Source organism: Pipra filicauda, unplaced genomic scaffold (genome assembly GCF_003945595.2).
Source record: "Pipra filicauda isolate LSUMZ 115617 unplaced genomic scaffold, ASM394559v2 scaffold166_size2123106_pilon, whole genome shotgun sequence".
Lineage (NCBI taxonomy): Eukaryota > Metazoa > Chordata > Aves > Passeriformes > Pipridae > Pipra > Pipra filicauda.
In genome coordinates this window covers 1,674,096-1,689,870 of record NW_024104173.1, presented here as the reverse complement: position 1 = coordinate 1,689,870, position 15,775 = coordinate 1,674,096, and the positions used below count along the sequence as shown (strand labels likewise).

General features: G+C 35.5%; 1 long non-coding RNA gene across 1 annotated transcript in view; it reads right to left on the bottom strand.

The window, feature by feature from the left end:
* Nucleotides 1-15,775, bottom strand: part of LOC113986974 — a 279,229-nt gene that overhangs the window by 110,609 nt on the left and 152,845 nt on the right. The window lies entirely within an intron of this gene.

Below are 15,775 nucleotides of genomic sequence, written 5' to 3'. Positions count from 1 at the left end.
ACTTAGATTTTAAATTCTCTCAGGCTAGGAGTATCTTTGTTCTGTCTCTCTGCTTTGACTACTATAACAAATTCTGTTTATTTTCATCAAGAATCTATTATTAGTTTTAATTTATATTTCAATACTGTCTCTCATGGTCTCCTGGACAAAATGTCCAGCCCACAGCTGGATAAATGCATCATGTAGGGGGTGAGCAATTGGCTTATGGGTCAAACACAAAGAGTAATAGTGAACAGGGGAACACCAGAATACTGATCTGTAACTAGAGCGATTTCACAGGGCTCCATCTTAGGCCCTGTGCTCTTCAACATCTTAATAAATGACTTGGTTGCAGGACTGGAATGAATTAACCTTCTGTTAATTGTAAAGACTGAGGGTCTCCTGTATGTCTTAAGAAACAGATATTTAAGTTCTTGGCTCGCAATCTGACCAAAATTTAGCTACCTGAAAGTTAGACTAGTAGGAGCAGAACCTAAACACTCAAGTTTCATATAAGGTAATGGAGATAAATACTTAGAAGAACTTGCAGAACGTGTGCCATTGTAAAGTACTGTGAATTTAAGTTTTCCGTGTTACCTCTGCACTTTTATGTATATAATAATCAGATAGTTTATAGTCCTAGCTTAGAGTAGCATTTTTCTTACTGTTAGGCACCTAAAGCTGGATAGGAAGAGTCTGTAGGAAGATCATAATGAGTAATGATTGTCATATATGCCTCTTGTTCCATCTACTAGCTAATTACTTCACGCATATCACTAGAATGATAATCAGGATAAGCAACAAGTAACCTAGTGCTATTTGAAACAAAAATGAAAAATATACATAATTTTAAATATGTCATAATTTTTTTTTTTTCTTCCAGAAATAGCTCACCTAAATTTAACCATCTGTGATGAAAACATCGGAGGGAGTTGGCTAGGTCTTTTTTGACAGTGGATGGATGGACACTTTTATGACGTAGTTCATAATGTTTTCAGATGTCTATTTCATATTAGATGTACTATGTCTTAAAACTGCATATTTCTATCCATCTCTCTGTAAAGGATACTTACAGTGATTATCTCAGACCTAGATATCTACTCCACAAAAACTTACTGTCATATCACCCACCTTCTCTGCAGTCATTGTAAATGTGCATAAACTCAGAAACTGCTCAATAGGTAACAACAAAAAAGTTTTCTTTTGTTGTGGTTTGTTTTTTTGGGGGTAGTTTTAGTAGTGGGTAAGCACCCTTAAAAGATTACAGTACTCTTTTCTCAACAGTAAAAATCTCAGACAGTTGAGAGAAATCTTAGGAAAGAAGAACCTTCATTAGCACTGTAAAAGACAACAAATAAGTGATACAAATCTAAAGAGGCCTCACTTCAGCCATTGAACAATGCTGAAATCAAGTTATGGTGGTAAAAAGACAGAGATTCAGAAGAACACTATCTACCATAAGTACATTCAAGGACTTTGGACTACATTTCTTACAACAAACTATGCAAGGTATTTAAAAAATGTGGACAAAAAAACTACTGAGGCAAACAGAAGAAGAGTACCAAAGGGATGATCACATGGGTATATACATTATACGTTTGTAGGACTTTTTATGTCACTCTAAGTGAAAATAATGTATTGTGTATTACAGAGAAGACTGTTCTTAAGATTAAATTTGTTTTCATTATGTTGCTTTTATTTTCTCTACATTACCTATGCAATCTAAGTATTTATTTAAGGCCACTGAGTTCTTCTGAATCAATAAGTTCTGTATTCTGTGTGCAAAATTTAAAGTACAGAGGATGTTATGAAGGAAGAGTAATGAAGGTAATACTACAACAAAAATTATAGATTGAAATTTCTCCAGATGGTAAATTTGTCTCTTGGAGCTTTTACTGTGTTTCCATACATCCTTGATCAGTTTTTTTGAAACTAATTTACCAGTGCACATTTTCACATATAGTTTAGATCCCAGCTCTCCTCAGTGCTAAATTATACAAAAGTAAAACATATTTTTCAGTAAAAATATAGCAAAAGAATAAATTAGGCCCCATTCTGAAAAGTAAGCCTGTTTGAAAAACCACAGTATTGAAATTACTTGGGAGTTCCTGAATGCCATCTCTGTATACAGAGGAAAGGACGAACAGGACTGCTCCAGCTTAGGACTGGAAGACTTCTGATGTTGCTTGTTTCACACTCCTTTCTTTCTACTCTTCAATCTCTATAGACCTTCTTTCCTAAAAACAGAAAAAGGGCAACTCTAAATCTGAACTTTCACCTGTCAGGTGTGACAAACTGCATAGATTCAATAAAGAACTTAGTCCTCTGAGTTTACTGATCCTCCAGTTTAAATGTAACAAATTATAATAAATTACCCTTCTCTCAAAACATGTCCTTAGTAACATTTTCCAGATGGAAAATGTTTTAAGACCTTGAAAACGACATCTTCTAATGTCAAATTTAATAAAGCTCGTATGACTACTCTATAATCATAGAAGATAATTAAGTTAATTGTAGTACCTGAACTAATGAGTTCCAAGTTCCCTCTCTTATTATATATAAACTTTCAGGGTATGTTTTTAAATGAAATAAAATAGACAGGACTCAGCCTAATTTCCTGTGTTATATATTGTGCTTTCTTCCTGGTTCTTTTAATCTTAAATGCCAGTGTATAGCCATTTAATTAAAGAATGTGTTTTCCTTGCAAGGTTAGATGCATGAACTCAGTAGCCTCTGAATATTCTTGCTGTTCTGTGTCTTGTATTTCTAAAATATCTCTGGGTAAATAAACAAAAAACTTATTCTTAAAACAACAACAACAACAACAACAGAACAAAACCAAAACCAAACAAATATAAAAACAAAAAATAAAAATAAATAAATAAAAAACCACAAAAACCCACACACAAAAAAAAACCCCAAAACCAAAAACAAACCCCCCAACAACAACAAAAAAAACCACCAAAAAATAATAACCCTCACTGCCGCCACTACTAAAGGTCTGAATATTTCTGAAAACTTTTTATGTAAAAATAACTCTCCTAGAATATATTCATGAGATGAATTTTTGTGCAATATAATTTTGGTGAAATATAGGGGGGGTTTTGCACTTGTTGCTCTACACCATTGCATGTTTGATGTGCTAGACGTATTATAAGTGTATTCTGGCAACATAGAGTTAGGAAAGAAATCTCAGTCTCAAGCCTTTGTATTATTATTCAGATTACTGTTTTTCAGTCTAAATTCTTTGAATCTACAAGGGGTCTAATCTTCTAGTCTGTGAAAGATTACTAGGCAAAAAAGACACAGTGTTATGGGTAAGGTAGTAGAAGACTATTTGAAGGTGCTTATGAGAGACTGAAATAGTTTATGGCTTAAACACTGTTAAGGTTGAAAGACTTTTGTCTACTGTAACAGACTGTGTAAAGAAGCAACTGCTCATGGAAGTCCATCCCGCTCCAAATATGCCATCTAATTTGGACTGTGATGAGATAAGGTAAAGGTGGTAGCATGGTCCAAGTATCCCAGGAGAAGAATGCATCCACAACTGTGAGAAACTGGAACGCTAATCATAGAATCATGGAATCAACGGTGTTGGAAAAGACCTCCAAGATCATCAAGTCCAACCCCTGATCCAACACCACCGTGGTTACTAGACCATGGCACTAAGTGTCACGTCCAATCTCATCTTAAAAACCTCCAGGGACCGTGAATTCAACACCTAATGGCTCAGACAGTCAAGGTGCAAGCCGATGATGTGTAAAGTAACTGCCCAGGTGCTGAGGTCGTGCACATCTGACACCTCAGGCTACAAACTGGGTGTTGAACAAGATAAGGAGAGAGGCAAATCCTGCAGGATCATTTACACAAATGACTCAGCTGTGATAATGCCCCTCCATACAGAACAATCCATACGTAGCCTGCAGATATTAATCTCTGCTAATGAACCATAATGGTCCCTAATGGATTCAACTGTGCTGACATAACATTTTAGAAGGTGTTAAAGACTCCTGAAATGTCCCATGATCCAGTATTACATAATCCAGCATAAAACTCCCCACCTCAGGGAAGGTACCAGGGGCATTTCTACCTAGCCTAAGCATCATAAAAATACACTTCACTCACACTCCACTCACCACATGGGACTTCCTTAACCACCACGGGCTTTTTCCCTCACCACACAGGCTTACCTCACCCCCCTGGTCTTCCCTCAACGAAGCCAGACTGCGACCCTCACTTCAACAAGACTGGGGCTCTCACCACCAGCAAGAAGACCACAAGAAGAGAATCAACGGGACACCACTGGAGTCCATGGAGTGGTAATATTTTTTTTATTTAATCTATCTCCCTGTCACTCCCTCTCTCCTCTCTCTTTTTCCTATTTATTTCTATCTCTCTCTACCTCAGATTTACCACTTAAATAAAAAGCTGTACTACTGACTTCAGCATATGGTCTCTTTTGAACCTTAATTTGGGTAAAGGCATCTCTCTAATAACTTTAAAGAAACTGATCATAACAGTACCACATTCCAAAATTAAATTAGAGATTCTGTGATCAAGAATTCTCTTAAAGGATGAAAACAACCAATTGATCAATTGAAAAGTGCTGTGTTTAAATATTTTAACAGAGAACATGATAAGTCAATATTAGTAGGCAAACTCTTGAATACTTATTAAAACTTTTTTGGTTAGCTTGATAATATGATGGAAAATTCTAGGTGAACCTAACATATAAGAATGCATGTGGCATTTCTGTAAATATCTGTACCTTAAGTAACACTTCTTAATTATATGCTTGTAGGTGTTAGTGCAAAAATAAGAAACTTTTTTCTCCTATTCATGATATATATAAAAGATTGATAATTTCTCTAATACAAGAACTTCAGTGTTACATTACAGTCAACTTTTCTCTATGTGTACAGTAACTCAGTGTTTCAAAAATAGAATATATAAATTCTCTGCCATTTTAAGAATCAAATTATTTTTATAAAAAAGAAGTTGTGTCCATTTTCACTTCTATCATGTATCCCACATATTTTCTGGAAAAAACATGAATTATCAGATTACAAATGGGCTATTAAAACTATAATATAATCAGTAATTACAAAAAATACAAATTTTGAAGGAGGAACTTTTTCAAAATCAGCTGCATTTTTGAGGAGTTTAATTGGGTGAAAACAATTTTGCAAAATTAATTTTTCCATTCAGCACTGAGAAAATGTTGTTCTTCCTCCCAAAATGTTGTAGTCTGTTAGAGAAACAGCTTGCAGCCAAGTAACAAAGAAAGCCAGGGGAAGGAGAGAGGCAAAGAGAGAGGCAAAAAAGAGGATAAGGAAAGAAGGTAGGAAGAAGCTTAACACAGAATAATATAGCACTCTAGGAAACAAGAAGATATGTATATCTATCTATTTTTCTTCCCCACTTATTTTCTGTATACTACTTTGACTGCAAATTTTGTGCCCCAAAAATCAGAAAAAATGCTCATGCCACACACAGCATTACAAAGTGACTGAGATTCCCTTGGTCCTACCGAGGTAATACACCTGCAGAGTTCAGAGGACAGCAGTCCTAGTTCTGCTTTTTCTTGGCTTAGCTACCTGGCTCAGGCCAAATAGTATATACTATGTTATTATGATGTAAGGGTATCACAGGTTTTGCATATTTTGGTTCTATAATATAAATTATTTCAGGGGGGAAAAAAACCCCAAAACCAAAACCCAAAAAACATGGCCCATTTGTGTAGCACAGTGTTAGCTTTGTGTAGCACTATACTGGCATAGACATATGGTAAGCTCTAAGGCAGAATTAGTTACCCTAGGAGTACAATAGACCTGATTCATATGCTACACCCATGCAATGGAGAAAACAAAGGAAAACCTATGCAGATTCTAATAAACTGAAGACTGACAGGCAGTTTACAGGCATTGGAAGGCTACCATTTGTCTGATTATATCGTTGGAAAAGATCTCTAAAACATATTCATCTTATGCCAACAAGCATTCTCCTGAACATTTATCTGGGAGGTGTTGAGGATTTAACACAGGATGAGGACTATTGTTAAAAGGGTTGCTGCCATGTGTCTATCTTGTGTCGCCAAGTAAGGAAGTTTAATAACGGGCTGTTAACCTCTAGGTTAGGAAGTTGAAGGACTTTATTTTTATAGATGAAAACAGAGTAATTTCTTTGCAAGAAATCCTGCTGGAGATGACAGTTTTTCCCAAGTTTATGGCTCTGCCATGCAGAGTTCGTTCAGATAAACTACTTCGAGCTAGTTACTTGTAGCAAGTTTTTTCACGCTGCTTTTGCTACCTCTTTACCTCATTTATGTCTGATTCTTCCCCTCCTGTTTGCCTCCAGTTTCTGAAGTTAGATGTTGTGATTTTGTCATTATTCTTTCAATAAGGCTCTCTCTTTTGATAATTAAAGGAAAACGGGTGGGAACACATAGGTGGCACAGTGGAGCACTTGGGTATATAGTGAGGACAAAACATTATAGGGACAATGGTGCAAAAAAAAAGGGGCAAATTTCCCACTGTTTATTTTGATCTGAATCTCTCTTACAGGATGTGACAGGGTTGTATGGTTCCCTCCATCCAGTTTCAGTGGAAAAAATGAAATAGGAATCCATAAAGCCTGTGTAATTAACAGTAAAAATCACATCAAATATATACACTTAAACTGTCAGAGTGACCCTGGCCAAATATATTATCTGAATTTCAGTACTTGATTGCTTTCCAACTTACAGTACTGAATCAACAAGGTGACAGTGCATGTGCATATGATTGTGGGTGTATTACACTTTCCTTGCATCTAGTAAGAAGAAAAGCAAACAATCTGTAAAGACAAACACTTCCTTACTTTTTTCATATGTGGGAAGTGAGCAAACTAGAACATAATGTTCTCTTGCTCAAATCTGTGTAAATGGTAGTTAAATGCCTTTGGAACAGCTTAGAAAATAAATTATAAAAAAAAGGGAGTTAGAAGAAGAAGAAGCAGAAATCACTTCTTTGGCTCTGTTTTGAATCAGGCTTGGCATTCAGAGAAGATGCTGGGGCAGCTGCTACAGGAAACCAGGCAGGAACAGTTAAACTATTGTATAAAAAAGGAAGAAAATGACTGCTAGTTAAAAAATGCAAAGCCATAGCCACTGGTAATATACATGGAAATGTGCTTGGCAATAGCTACAGAACCAGGGACAGAATGCAGATGGCTAAATGGCAGTGTTAGCAGCATCTTCTACCACTATGCTCTCTAGGGCAAAACACATGTTTGAGATTCATGACTTGTACCCATATTGTCCAGGGAGTTCATGTTCTGATATTGTCACTGTAGCTTGAATTGGACAGTAATGTTGCCTTTTATGGTAATAGGTACATAAAATATGTAAATAACACACAGCGATAATGTCTAATGATTAAATGGATATAAAACGTATTATTTTTATACTTAATAGTTATATATAAAAAAAGGATATGATTTCTTTTTATTAACTGTTCAGGAGAGCTGAAGGTGACAATTTCAGACAGACTCTTGCAATTTATGTGGATGCTGCTCAAGCAAGATGTTGTCAAGTCATTAACTAAATAAATCTTACCACATCTCCTTTTCAGGTATACCTACATTGGAGGATATGTGGAAAATAGCAAGCACTTACAGTAAAAGCAACTATTTCTTAGACTATTCTGGAAAAGATTTGAAATCACATGACTTTGTACTTTGACACAGTTAATACCGATGTTCTAAATAAGTCCACAAGGTATGTGAAATTTATTAAAACAAAAAGTGAATTAGTAGTAAAACATCCCAATTGATAGAAATAAATGTATCAGTTGAAAGCAATTATTATGAGATCAGGAAGGAAACATCTTCACCACAATCTTACAGTAAGAAAACAGGCACAATACAACCTGCTGTACTATGCTATGTAACTGAAGAGCGTAACATCCAGCAAAGTGTAAAAGACTGAAGTCTGTAAGAATCCACATTTCTTGCATTATAGAAAAGAAGTAACAAAGGATCTCTAGACATTTATTAGGTACACTGTGGGACTTAAGCTGAAATCAGTAATCTAAAATGTCTCAAAATCTTTATTTGCTTTTCATTTCTTTTAGGAACATATAGCAGTAGACCTGAAGGCATATCACTGTTTTAACTTAAAATTCTCTTGAACAGCTAGACTTTAACTGTCTGAAAATAAATCACCTAGATTAAGTAAAAGCATTTAATTATCTAATCAATAAAGACATATAGATACCTTCAGAGCATGATTCATTCCACTCTAAAATGAGATTCAGTATTAGACAGCAAGTACTACCTGTGGCTTCCCATGGAATTTTTTCATATCTTATGTCTGTGGTAAGCTAAACACTATTGCCCAACTGGTCATGCAAAGCCTACCTGTGTGTATCATCTTCATGTGATCACATTTTTTGTTGCGAAAGCTAAAATATGATGCTGTTGTCTAGTGAGACATAATCCAGCAACAAAATTTTCAGCAGCTTTTCTGTTCAGTTTATCAATTTAAACACACACAGGTGAAACCACACATACAAGTGATTTATTCCTAATTACAGAGTGGCAGCAGTAATTGAGAGTCCAGTCCCAATTATATGCTTAGAAGTAGAGGTTGTGGGGGAACATCAGTTAATTTTAAGTGTTGAAAGAAATCTCTTGTAAGGTTTTTTTTCTGTTTAGCTTGCCTACAATTTTAAATTTCTTAATTTTAGTGGTAATGTAAGTTAAGTAGTAAGGTCTCTGCTTAACAGCTTGAAGTGCTAAGGAGAAACATGTTATTTTGCGTTTGATCCCTTACTATATCTACAAACGTCCAGATGGCCAGTCAAGAGATGCTGTTGGAGAAGTAAGAGGCAGAAAAGGGACTCAGTTAGATAAAAGATGTCCTTAAAACTGAAGAAAATGAAGAAAACGAGTCCTGGTAAAATATCAGTTCAGGGAATGAGAAAGCCCTACAGGGACATTCTACAGCTATGAATCCAGGAACAATCAGAAGAAAAGATGATTAACATAAATAGAAATTAATTTCTTGGACTATGATTAATGGAAAAATAACAGCTTCTTTAAACTAGCCAGTAATTAAAATTACACAAAAATATAACTGTCAACATCTCCTAATTTTTACATTTTTAGCAAGATTTTATTGAGAAATTGTCCAGCAGTGGTGCTCTCTCCGCTGCCTCCCTTTCAAGCTCATTGTACAATGAAGAAAATAAATAATAAAAAAAAAAAGACTGTAACTTCCACACTGAGTTATAAAACAAAATAATTTTTGGGCAGTGCATTTCAGGCATTATCAAAACAATTGATCTTGTGAAGATTTTTTTTTTAAAATGTAAGGACCTTTGCAGCTCACAAAAATCTCTGATAAAGAATGACTGAAAAATTTCACACAATAATAAATTTTATAGATACATGTATATAGTTATACATATGCACTTACAAATACACATGAATACATACATATATATATTTGTATGTATATATATAAAAACACAAGCATCTGGAACTCAGGAAAAATTTCAAATTTGAACCATGCCTGTGGTAAGCAGCTGAGTAAACACTGTATAATTTGCAATATGTTAACATTGTAAAAAAATAATTGAAAAAAAATACCCAGCTAGAGTTTTTGACACATAGATACTCTAATGAATACCCTGTCTTTTCTATATAGACTGATGATTATCTAAGCCTTTATTGCTGAAAGTTTCCCGGTACCTGAAGTTAAACCCAATCTATTAAGAGACCTGGGAAAATAATACACCATCTAGATGATATCTGATTTGTGTCTCATATCAATATCATTTGTGTAAAAACAGTGAAAAAACGTGAGTTTAGGAGCAGTGGATTGTATAATTACTGGCACCTTCAAAGGAGCAAAGCTGAAGAAAACCGTAAAATGGCTAAATCAAACAGGAATAAACACCTCAGTATTACTGGGTATGTGCAACTTTAGAGAAACTGAGCATAATGAGAATGGCTGTTATGTCATGAAATAGTAGATGTTACAGTTCAAACTGGAATGGATGTTGGGACTGATGTACTTGACAGATCAAATAATTTCTCAGTTGTCTAAATAGCCTCCTGTTTGACTACTTCTGCTTAGAGCAAATTATCCATTTTCTTTTGAAGTGCAGAAATGTGTGGTGTATTTGCTGCTGATTACATGAAAAAGTGGAATGGTGAGACTGGACGTAAGATGAAAGGTTGACCTTCACAAGCGCTTAGACTTCTTTGAAATACTTTAAGCTCCTTGAGAGATTAAAGGAAGGTTGGTGAACATGAAACTCTTCAGGAGAGGAAAGTGAAAAGCAGGCTATAGGACTTCTCAAGTGGCACTGTAAACTTATGCTTAATCAATTGACCTAAGCCATGACAATTTTCTGGACTACTTTTCATTGACATCAACAAATATTGTGCTAGGCATTTGGCATTAGGTATTTGGTTCACATGGGGATAATTCCATGCATGCATGTTTGACTGTGGAAGACTTTGACAAATTGTTTACGAGTAAGCAGCGATCAGAAGTCTTATCAGCTCTTTCAATAACTGCATTATGAATCACAAGTGGAAACTGCTTTGGAAAACAAAGAGGTACTCATGGACACCATGGAAAAGTTGAAACATTTTTTTAGATGTGAGGAGTTTTATCTGTGAAGAATTCTTTTAGATTTTACAGTCAATGAAACAACCCTGGGAACTTTCTGACAAATTTACCTTCACAGTGGTATGCATTCAACCTTTGTTCCTGATGCATACTTTACCTCCCTTAAAGATCAACAGTAGTCATTAAAAGTCTTCATAGATATATCTGCTCATTTTGATGTCACTACATAATGCATGCATTCCATACAGTAGGTCCCAGTAGTTCTTTAATCAATATTAGAAAGGAAGAGATTAAGATAAATTGTATGATACCCTTATTACCATGGATACCTGCAACATTGCTTTTGAGGTAAAACAGAGTAAAGTAAAACAGAGTGAAGTGTCTTGTGAACTAATGCCCTCAGGTCAATGACTTGGCTGAATTTTAATTGTCAGGGCATGTTTTAGGAAGATATTCCAGCTTATCATCTGCAGCTGGCTCATATTCGTGGGACTGAGCCCCTGAGAAACATATGTATGCATAGTAGCCCCACTCAATGACATCTATCATACGTGGCGGGGCATTCATTGTGTGTTTGCCTGTGATTCTGTCTGCACCAAATGTGTGCTAGGATTGCTAGGTACACGTTCATCCCAAGGAATATGGCTTATACTAGGCTTTTTGGAAATTTTATGGCAAATTTTTGATGTTGGTTTCTGGTTTTTTAACAGATGGTACTAGACTGTTACAGAGTTCAAGTTGCATATGGGATTAGCAAAAACCTGCCGTGTCTTCTGTTGCTCGTTGAAGCTCTTAGCTTGTCAGGCCTCTGTAATTGCTTTCTCAAGCAACTGACACCTGAGTGTCAAGGTAAAGACTTTTCTGACATGCAGTGGTCTGTGATGCCATAAACTATATGACCCTGTATCATCTGGTACTGAAGTCTGCAAATGAAGGTGGCAAGTTTTGCTATGATTTAATGCATGGGAAAAACCTTCCACATATTCAAACTCTGTATAAATCAGTCCTATGTGTAAAGAAAAAAAAGAAGTAATTAATGAGATTAAGAAATATTAGAAACGGATAAAATAACAAACAATCTCATCAAAACCAGTAGCATATGATTATTTTTTCATCTGAGACATCTGGGTGAAGATATAATTTGATATTTTCTCTCTGTGACTCCACCAGATACAGAGGAGCTAATTTGCTATTCTTCTGGTTTTCTTCTGGCTTTCTTAAAATAGTCCAGTTTCAGGCCAGTCGTTATCAACCTTCTGAGTAAATTGGTTTGGAACAAATAACTCTGTTGAGAAGTTGTTTGTGACCATTGCTTTCCACACATCTTTCCTCACAAATCATGTTAAGCATGTACAGTGTTTTCAGGATTTCCATGATCCCACTTTACCAGAAAATTTAGAATGATCGTATTATTTCAGCAAAAGCTAAGTGTACAGCTCTGATGTACTTAATTCATTCTCAGCAAACCATCATATTAAGATGAACATTTCCTGAACAAGTAAAAAAAAGTATTGCAACTTAATGACCCATATATTTACACTCTAATAACAGTCTGTATAAATTGTGTCACTTCACAAGCTCCAGCTGCTACAGTTTTGTGCAACTTCATTTCCTTTCTCACCACTGACGAGTGCAGAAGTATTGACTAAGGAAGTCAATCAAGAGCTGATTTTCTAATAATGACTTCAATATGCAATAAAAAATAATAAATTTTTTAAAAATGTAAATAAAGAATGTACACTAAATTCATGGTAATGGGGATCTCACAATAGGTAGGCTTCCAAGCAATATATTTATCTCACTACTGAGTGGAAGAGATTGTTTTCCTCCTACTGCTTTCTCAGGAAGTAGTTGATCATGCAGAAGCAGAGTAGAAAAGGCATGTGATCCTTCATCTTCATTGTCAATCAGCTAGGAAAAAAAAAAAAAGAAGTGCAACCCTTTCTTTTTATAAACCCTCCTGTAATCTCCACTATGCCAGTAGATATAATGAAATATGCTTAGACTTGTTTCCAGGAGTTCCTAAAACAAAGATTTTGTCAAAGTTTCTGATCTCTTTGATAGTACTGGTGACAACTGTGGAAGACTCTGAGGAAGATGGAAGTAATGAATGAATGGTTATGCAGTTTCTTAGCAACTGAGAAATGAGAACAACATTTGGAATTAATGTTTCTTAGATAAAGCCTACTAAAGTCCACCTGAATTTGAGAATTTTGGGTCAGAATCAATTTAGAATTAATGTGACAAACAAATGAACTTGACATGGATGTCATGTTTGCCTAGGTGTTTTCTAACCCAATCCTCCTTGACCAAGAGAAAGGCTTCTTTTATATTCTGTATGTATAAGCCATAAAATGTGAAAACATGACCTCCACCTCTGTTTTCAATTGAGAATGAAAATAATTATTATAAAATTTTATGTGAATAAACCTACTTAATCAGTCTTAAGATTTTTGCCAAAATTTTAGAATCTACTTTTAAAAGGACTAATTTATATTCAGATGATTAATTCTGAAACTACATGTTGTGGCATTGCCTAAAGCCATGTAGGCTTCATTAAACTAGAAAGTCAGAGATGGATGAATTTAGGCAATTTTGAAAGTAACTATTTAAGTAAATTTTGTCAGAAAGCATACTAAAGTTGGAGTTAGACGTGTTTGTGCTATTTACTGTGTTTCAAAACGTTAAGTAATATCATAGAGGTTACTAGAGCAGCACTTAAAATATCAGTTCAGCAACATGTGCATATCATACAGGAAGTATTTTTTGCGGCTGGGGACAAGACATGATTTGCAGAAGATGTGTTATTCTATGATTTAAAATTATTTCTACTGTCTCAGAGTTGCAGGTGTAAGTTTAACCTGTGAAACCTGTTGCAACTACAACTAGGAAAAAGAAGGAATCCTTGTTTATCTCATGTTTATTTCATTAAAAAAAATCAACAAAATAACAGGAGTTAAAAGCAAAATTTAAAAAAAAAAGTAAGTAATATGAACTTACACAGCCCCAGTATAGCATAGTAGATGCAATTTTGGTGCTTTTTTACCTTTCATATTTAACTTCTGATTTTTCAGTATACTATATATATCTATCTGTCATTTTCTTTCATAGCAATCAATGGCTAATTTCAACACTAGATGTGAATTGAAAGAGCTAAAAAATTTAGAATCAAATATATTTTTGAGTATTGATATGTGTTTCAAATAAATAAACCTGTATTGTGAACTCTTAAGTCACTAAATGACAAATTCAGTAAAAGTAAAAGCTTTGGAAATCATGCTTACATTTCTTACTGTATTTTAAATGTAGATCTCATGATCGGGAAAAAAAAACCCAAACCAACACAATTCTTGAAATTCCAGGAAAATTCTCAAATATAAAATTGAGATGAGTCCATTTTGGTTGAATAAACAGTTACATATGTCACAGCAGTCAGAATACATGAAAACAAGTCAATAAATGAAAGCTTTGTGACAGGCAATAGAATGAATGGGTGAATGGAAATATGTGAAAATGAATGAATGAATGAATGAATGAATGAATGAATGAATGAGTGCAGCCGTGCAAATATTTACTTCTGTGTAATTACATGCACAGAAGTATTTGCATTAGAACTGAACAAAAATGAGAACAAATCTTATCTGATTTTTTCTTATACGATAACTGGTTTTTTGTGAGGTTTTTTGTGAGGTTTTTTGTTAGTTTTGGGGTGGTATTTTTTGTTTTAATTTTTTTTTTGGTGTGGGGTTTTTTTTTGGTTGTTGTTGTTTGTTTTTGGTGTTTTTTGTCCCTGAAATACCTGTTTCAACGTTGGTAAATTAAAATACACTGATGCTCTAATTTTGAAATGAGAAAATGTTTTATAACTAACCCTCGTTGTTATAGCTAAAACAATACCAAAGTAAAAGTGGGAAGATCATACACCCAATAGTCTTCAAAGAGTCTACAGCTTTCAGAAAGAGAACCCATGTGTCTTGGTGTAAAGACAAATACTGGGGGGGGAACTCCAATCAAATGAACTCCCTCCACTTTTATTCCCCCCCTAATAGAGAGAAAGAAAAAATGTGAGGAGGTTATAAGTGAAAAAATAACAGCTTACTAACAAGGAAAAACAACCACACCACAAAGATACAAGGGAAATGGTTTACCCACGAAAAAGGAGTTCACTGCATCACATGGTCCCCCAGGAACAAAAGGGAAAGAGAGTGACAGAGGGTCCTCCCTGCCAACCACCCCCATCCGCCCAACCAAGCAAAAGAAAACAGTGGGAGAACGCTGGCAAAAGCAAGAAACCCAGGAGAACTGCGCTGCTAACAAGGAGCTCACTACCAAACTGGTTCCACACCACCCGGTTAGGTTCAGGTCTTAATTAAATACTTAAGAGTCTCTTTGTTCAGAGTTTCTTTGTTCCCTGACATGTGTTACCCCTGGCATGGTGTGTTGGCCTGCTGGGCTTGGCTGGGCTGTGGAGCCAAGGGGAGGCAGGGGCTCCAGCACAGGCAGCGGTTTCACACAGTAAGTGAGTAGTGGGTGAGTGGCGAGGGCAAGGCAGCAGCTCCTGGCTTTGCTGCTGTCCTGGCAAGGCAGGGATGGTTACTGGTGGTAGTTGAGACTCCAGAGCAGTTCTGGCCCACAACAAAACCCCTTTCTTGAACTCTCTCTGCCAGGTGGGCGAGGTGGCCCCTTTCAGATGATGTAATGGTATGAATATTCATCATGTAGCTCCCTCCCCTAGCTTGTAATCATAACATTGTGTATCTGTGGTAATCATGATGGAGAGAACCTTGGATAAGAACTATATGAATAGAAGAAGACAAGCTTGCTGCCAAAAAAAGTCTTGCCACAATTTCTATTTAATCTTACATAAGTCTTACTGCGTCTTCAATGCCCACCCTTACATACGAGTATTTGACTGAAGCCAGAAATCTCAATTGCTTCATATAGATTTTCTTGTATTAGTTTTTTAGCATTAGTTTTTTAGCTTTAGTTCAGACTCCATGAAAAAATAGACTCCATGCTTCTCAAGAGAAGTGATCTAACAAACAAAATTATTGTACTCCTCCAGTTCATGCTGAAGCTGTTCTGTTACCACATTTTTCTTATATCTTGCTTTCCTTTTCTTCATTATTGTACTCCTCCAGTTCATGCTGAAGCTGTTCTGTTACCACATTTTTC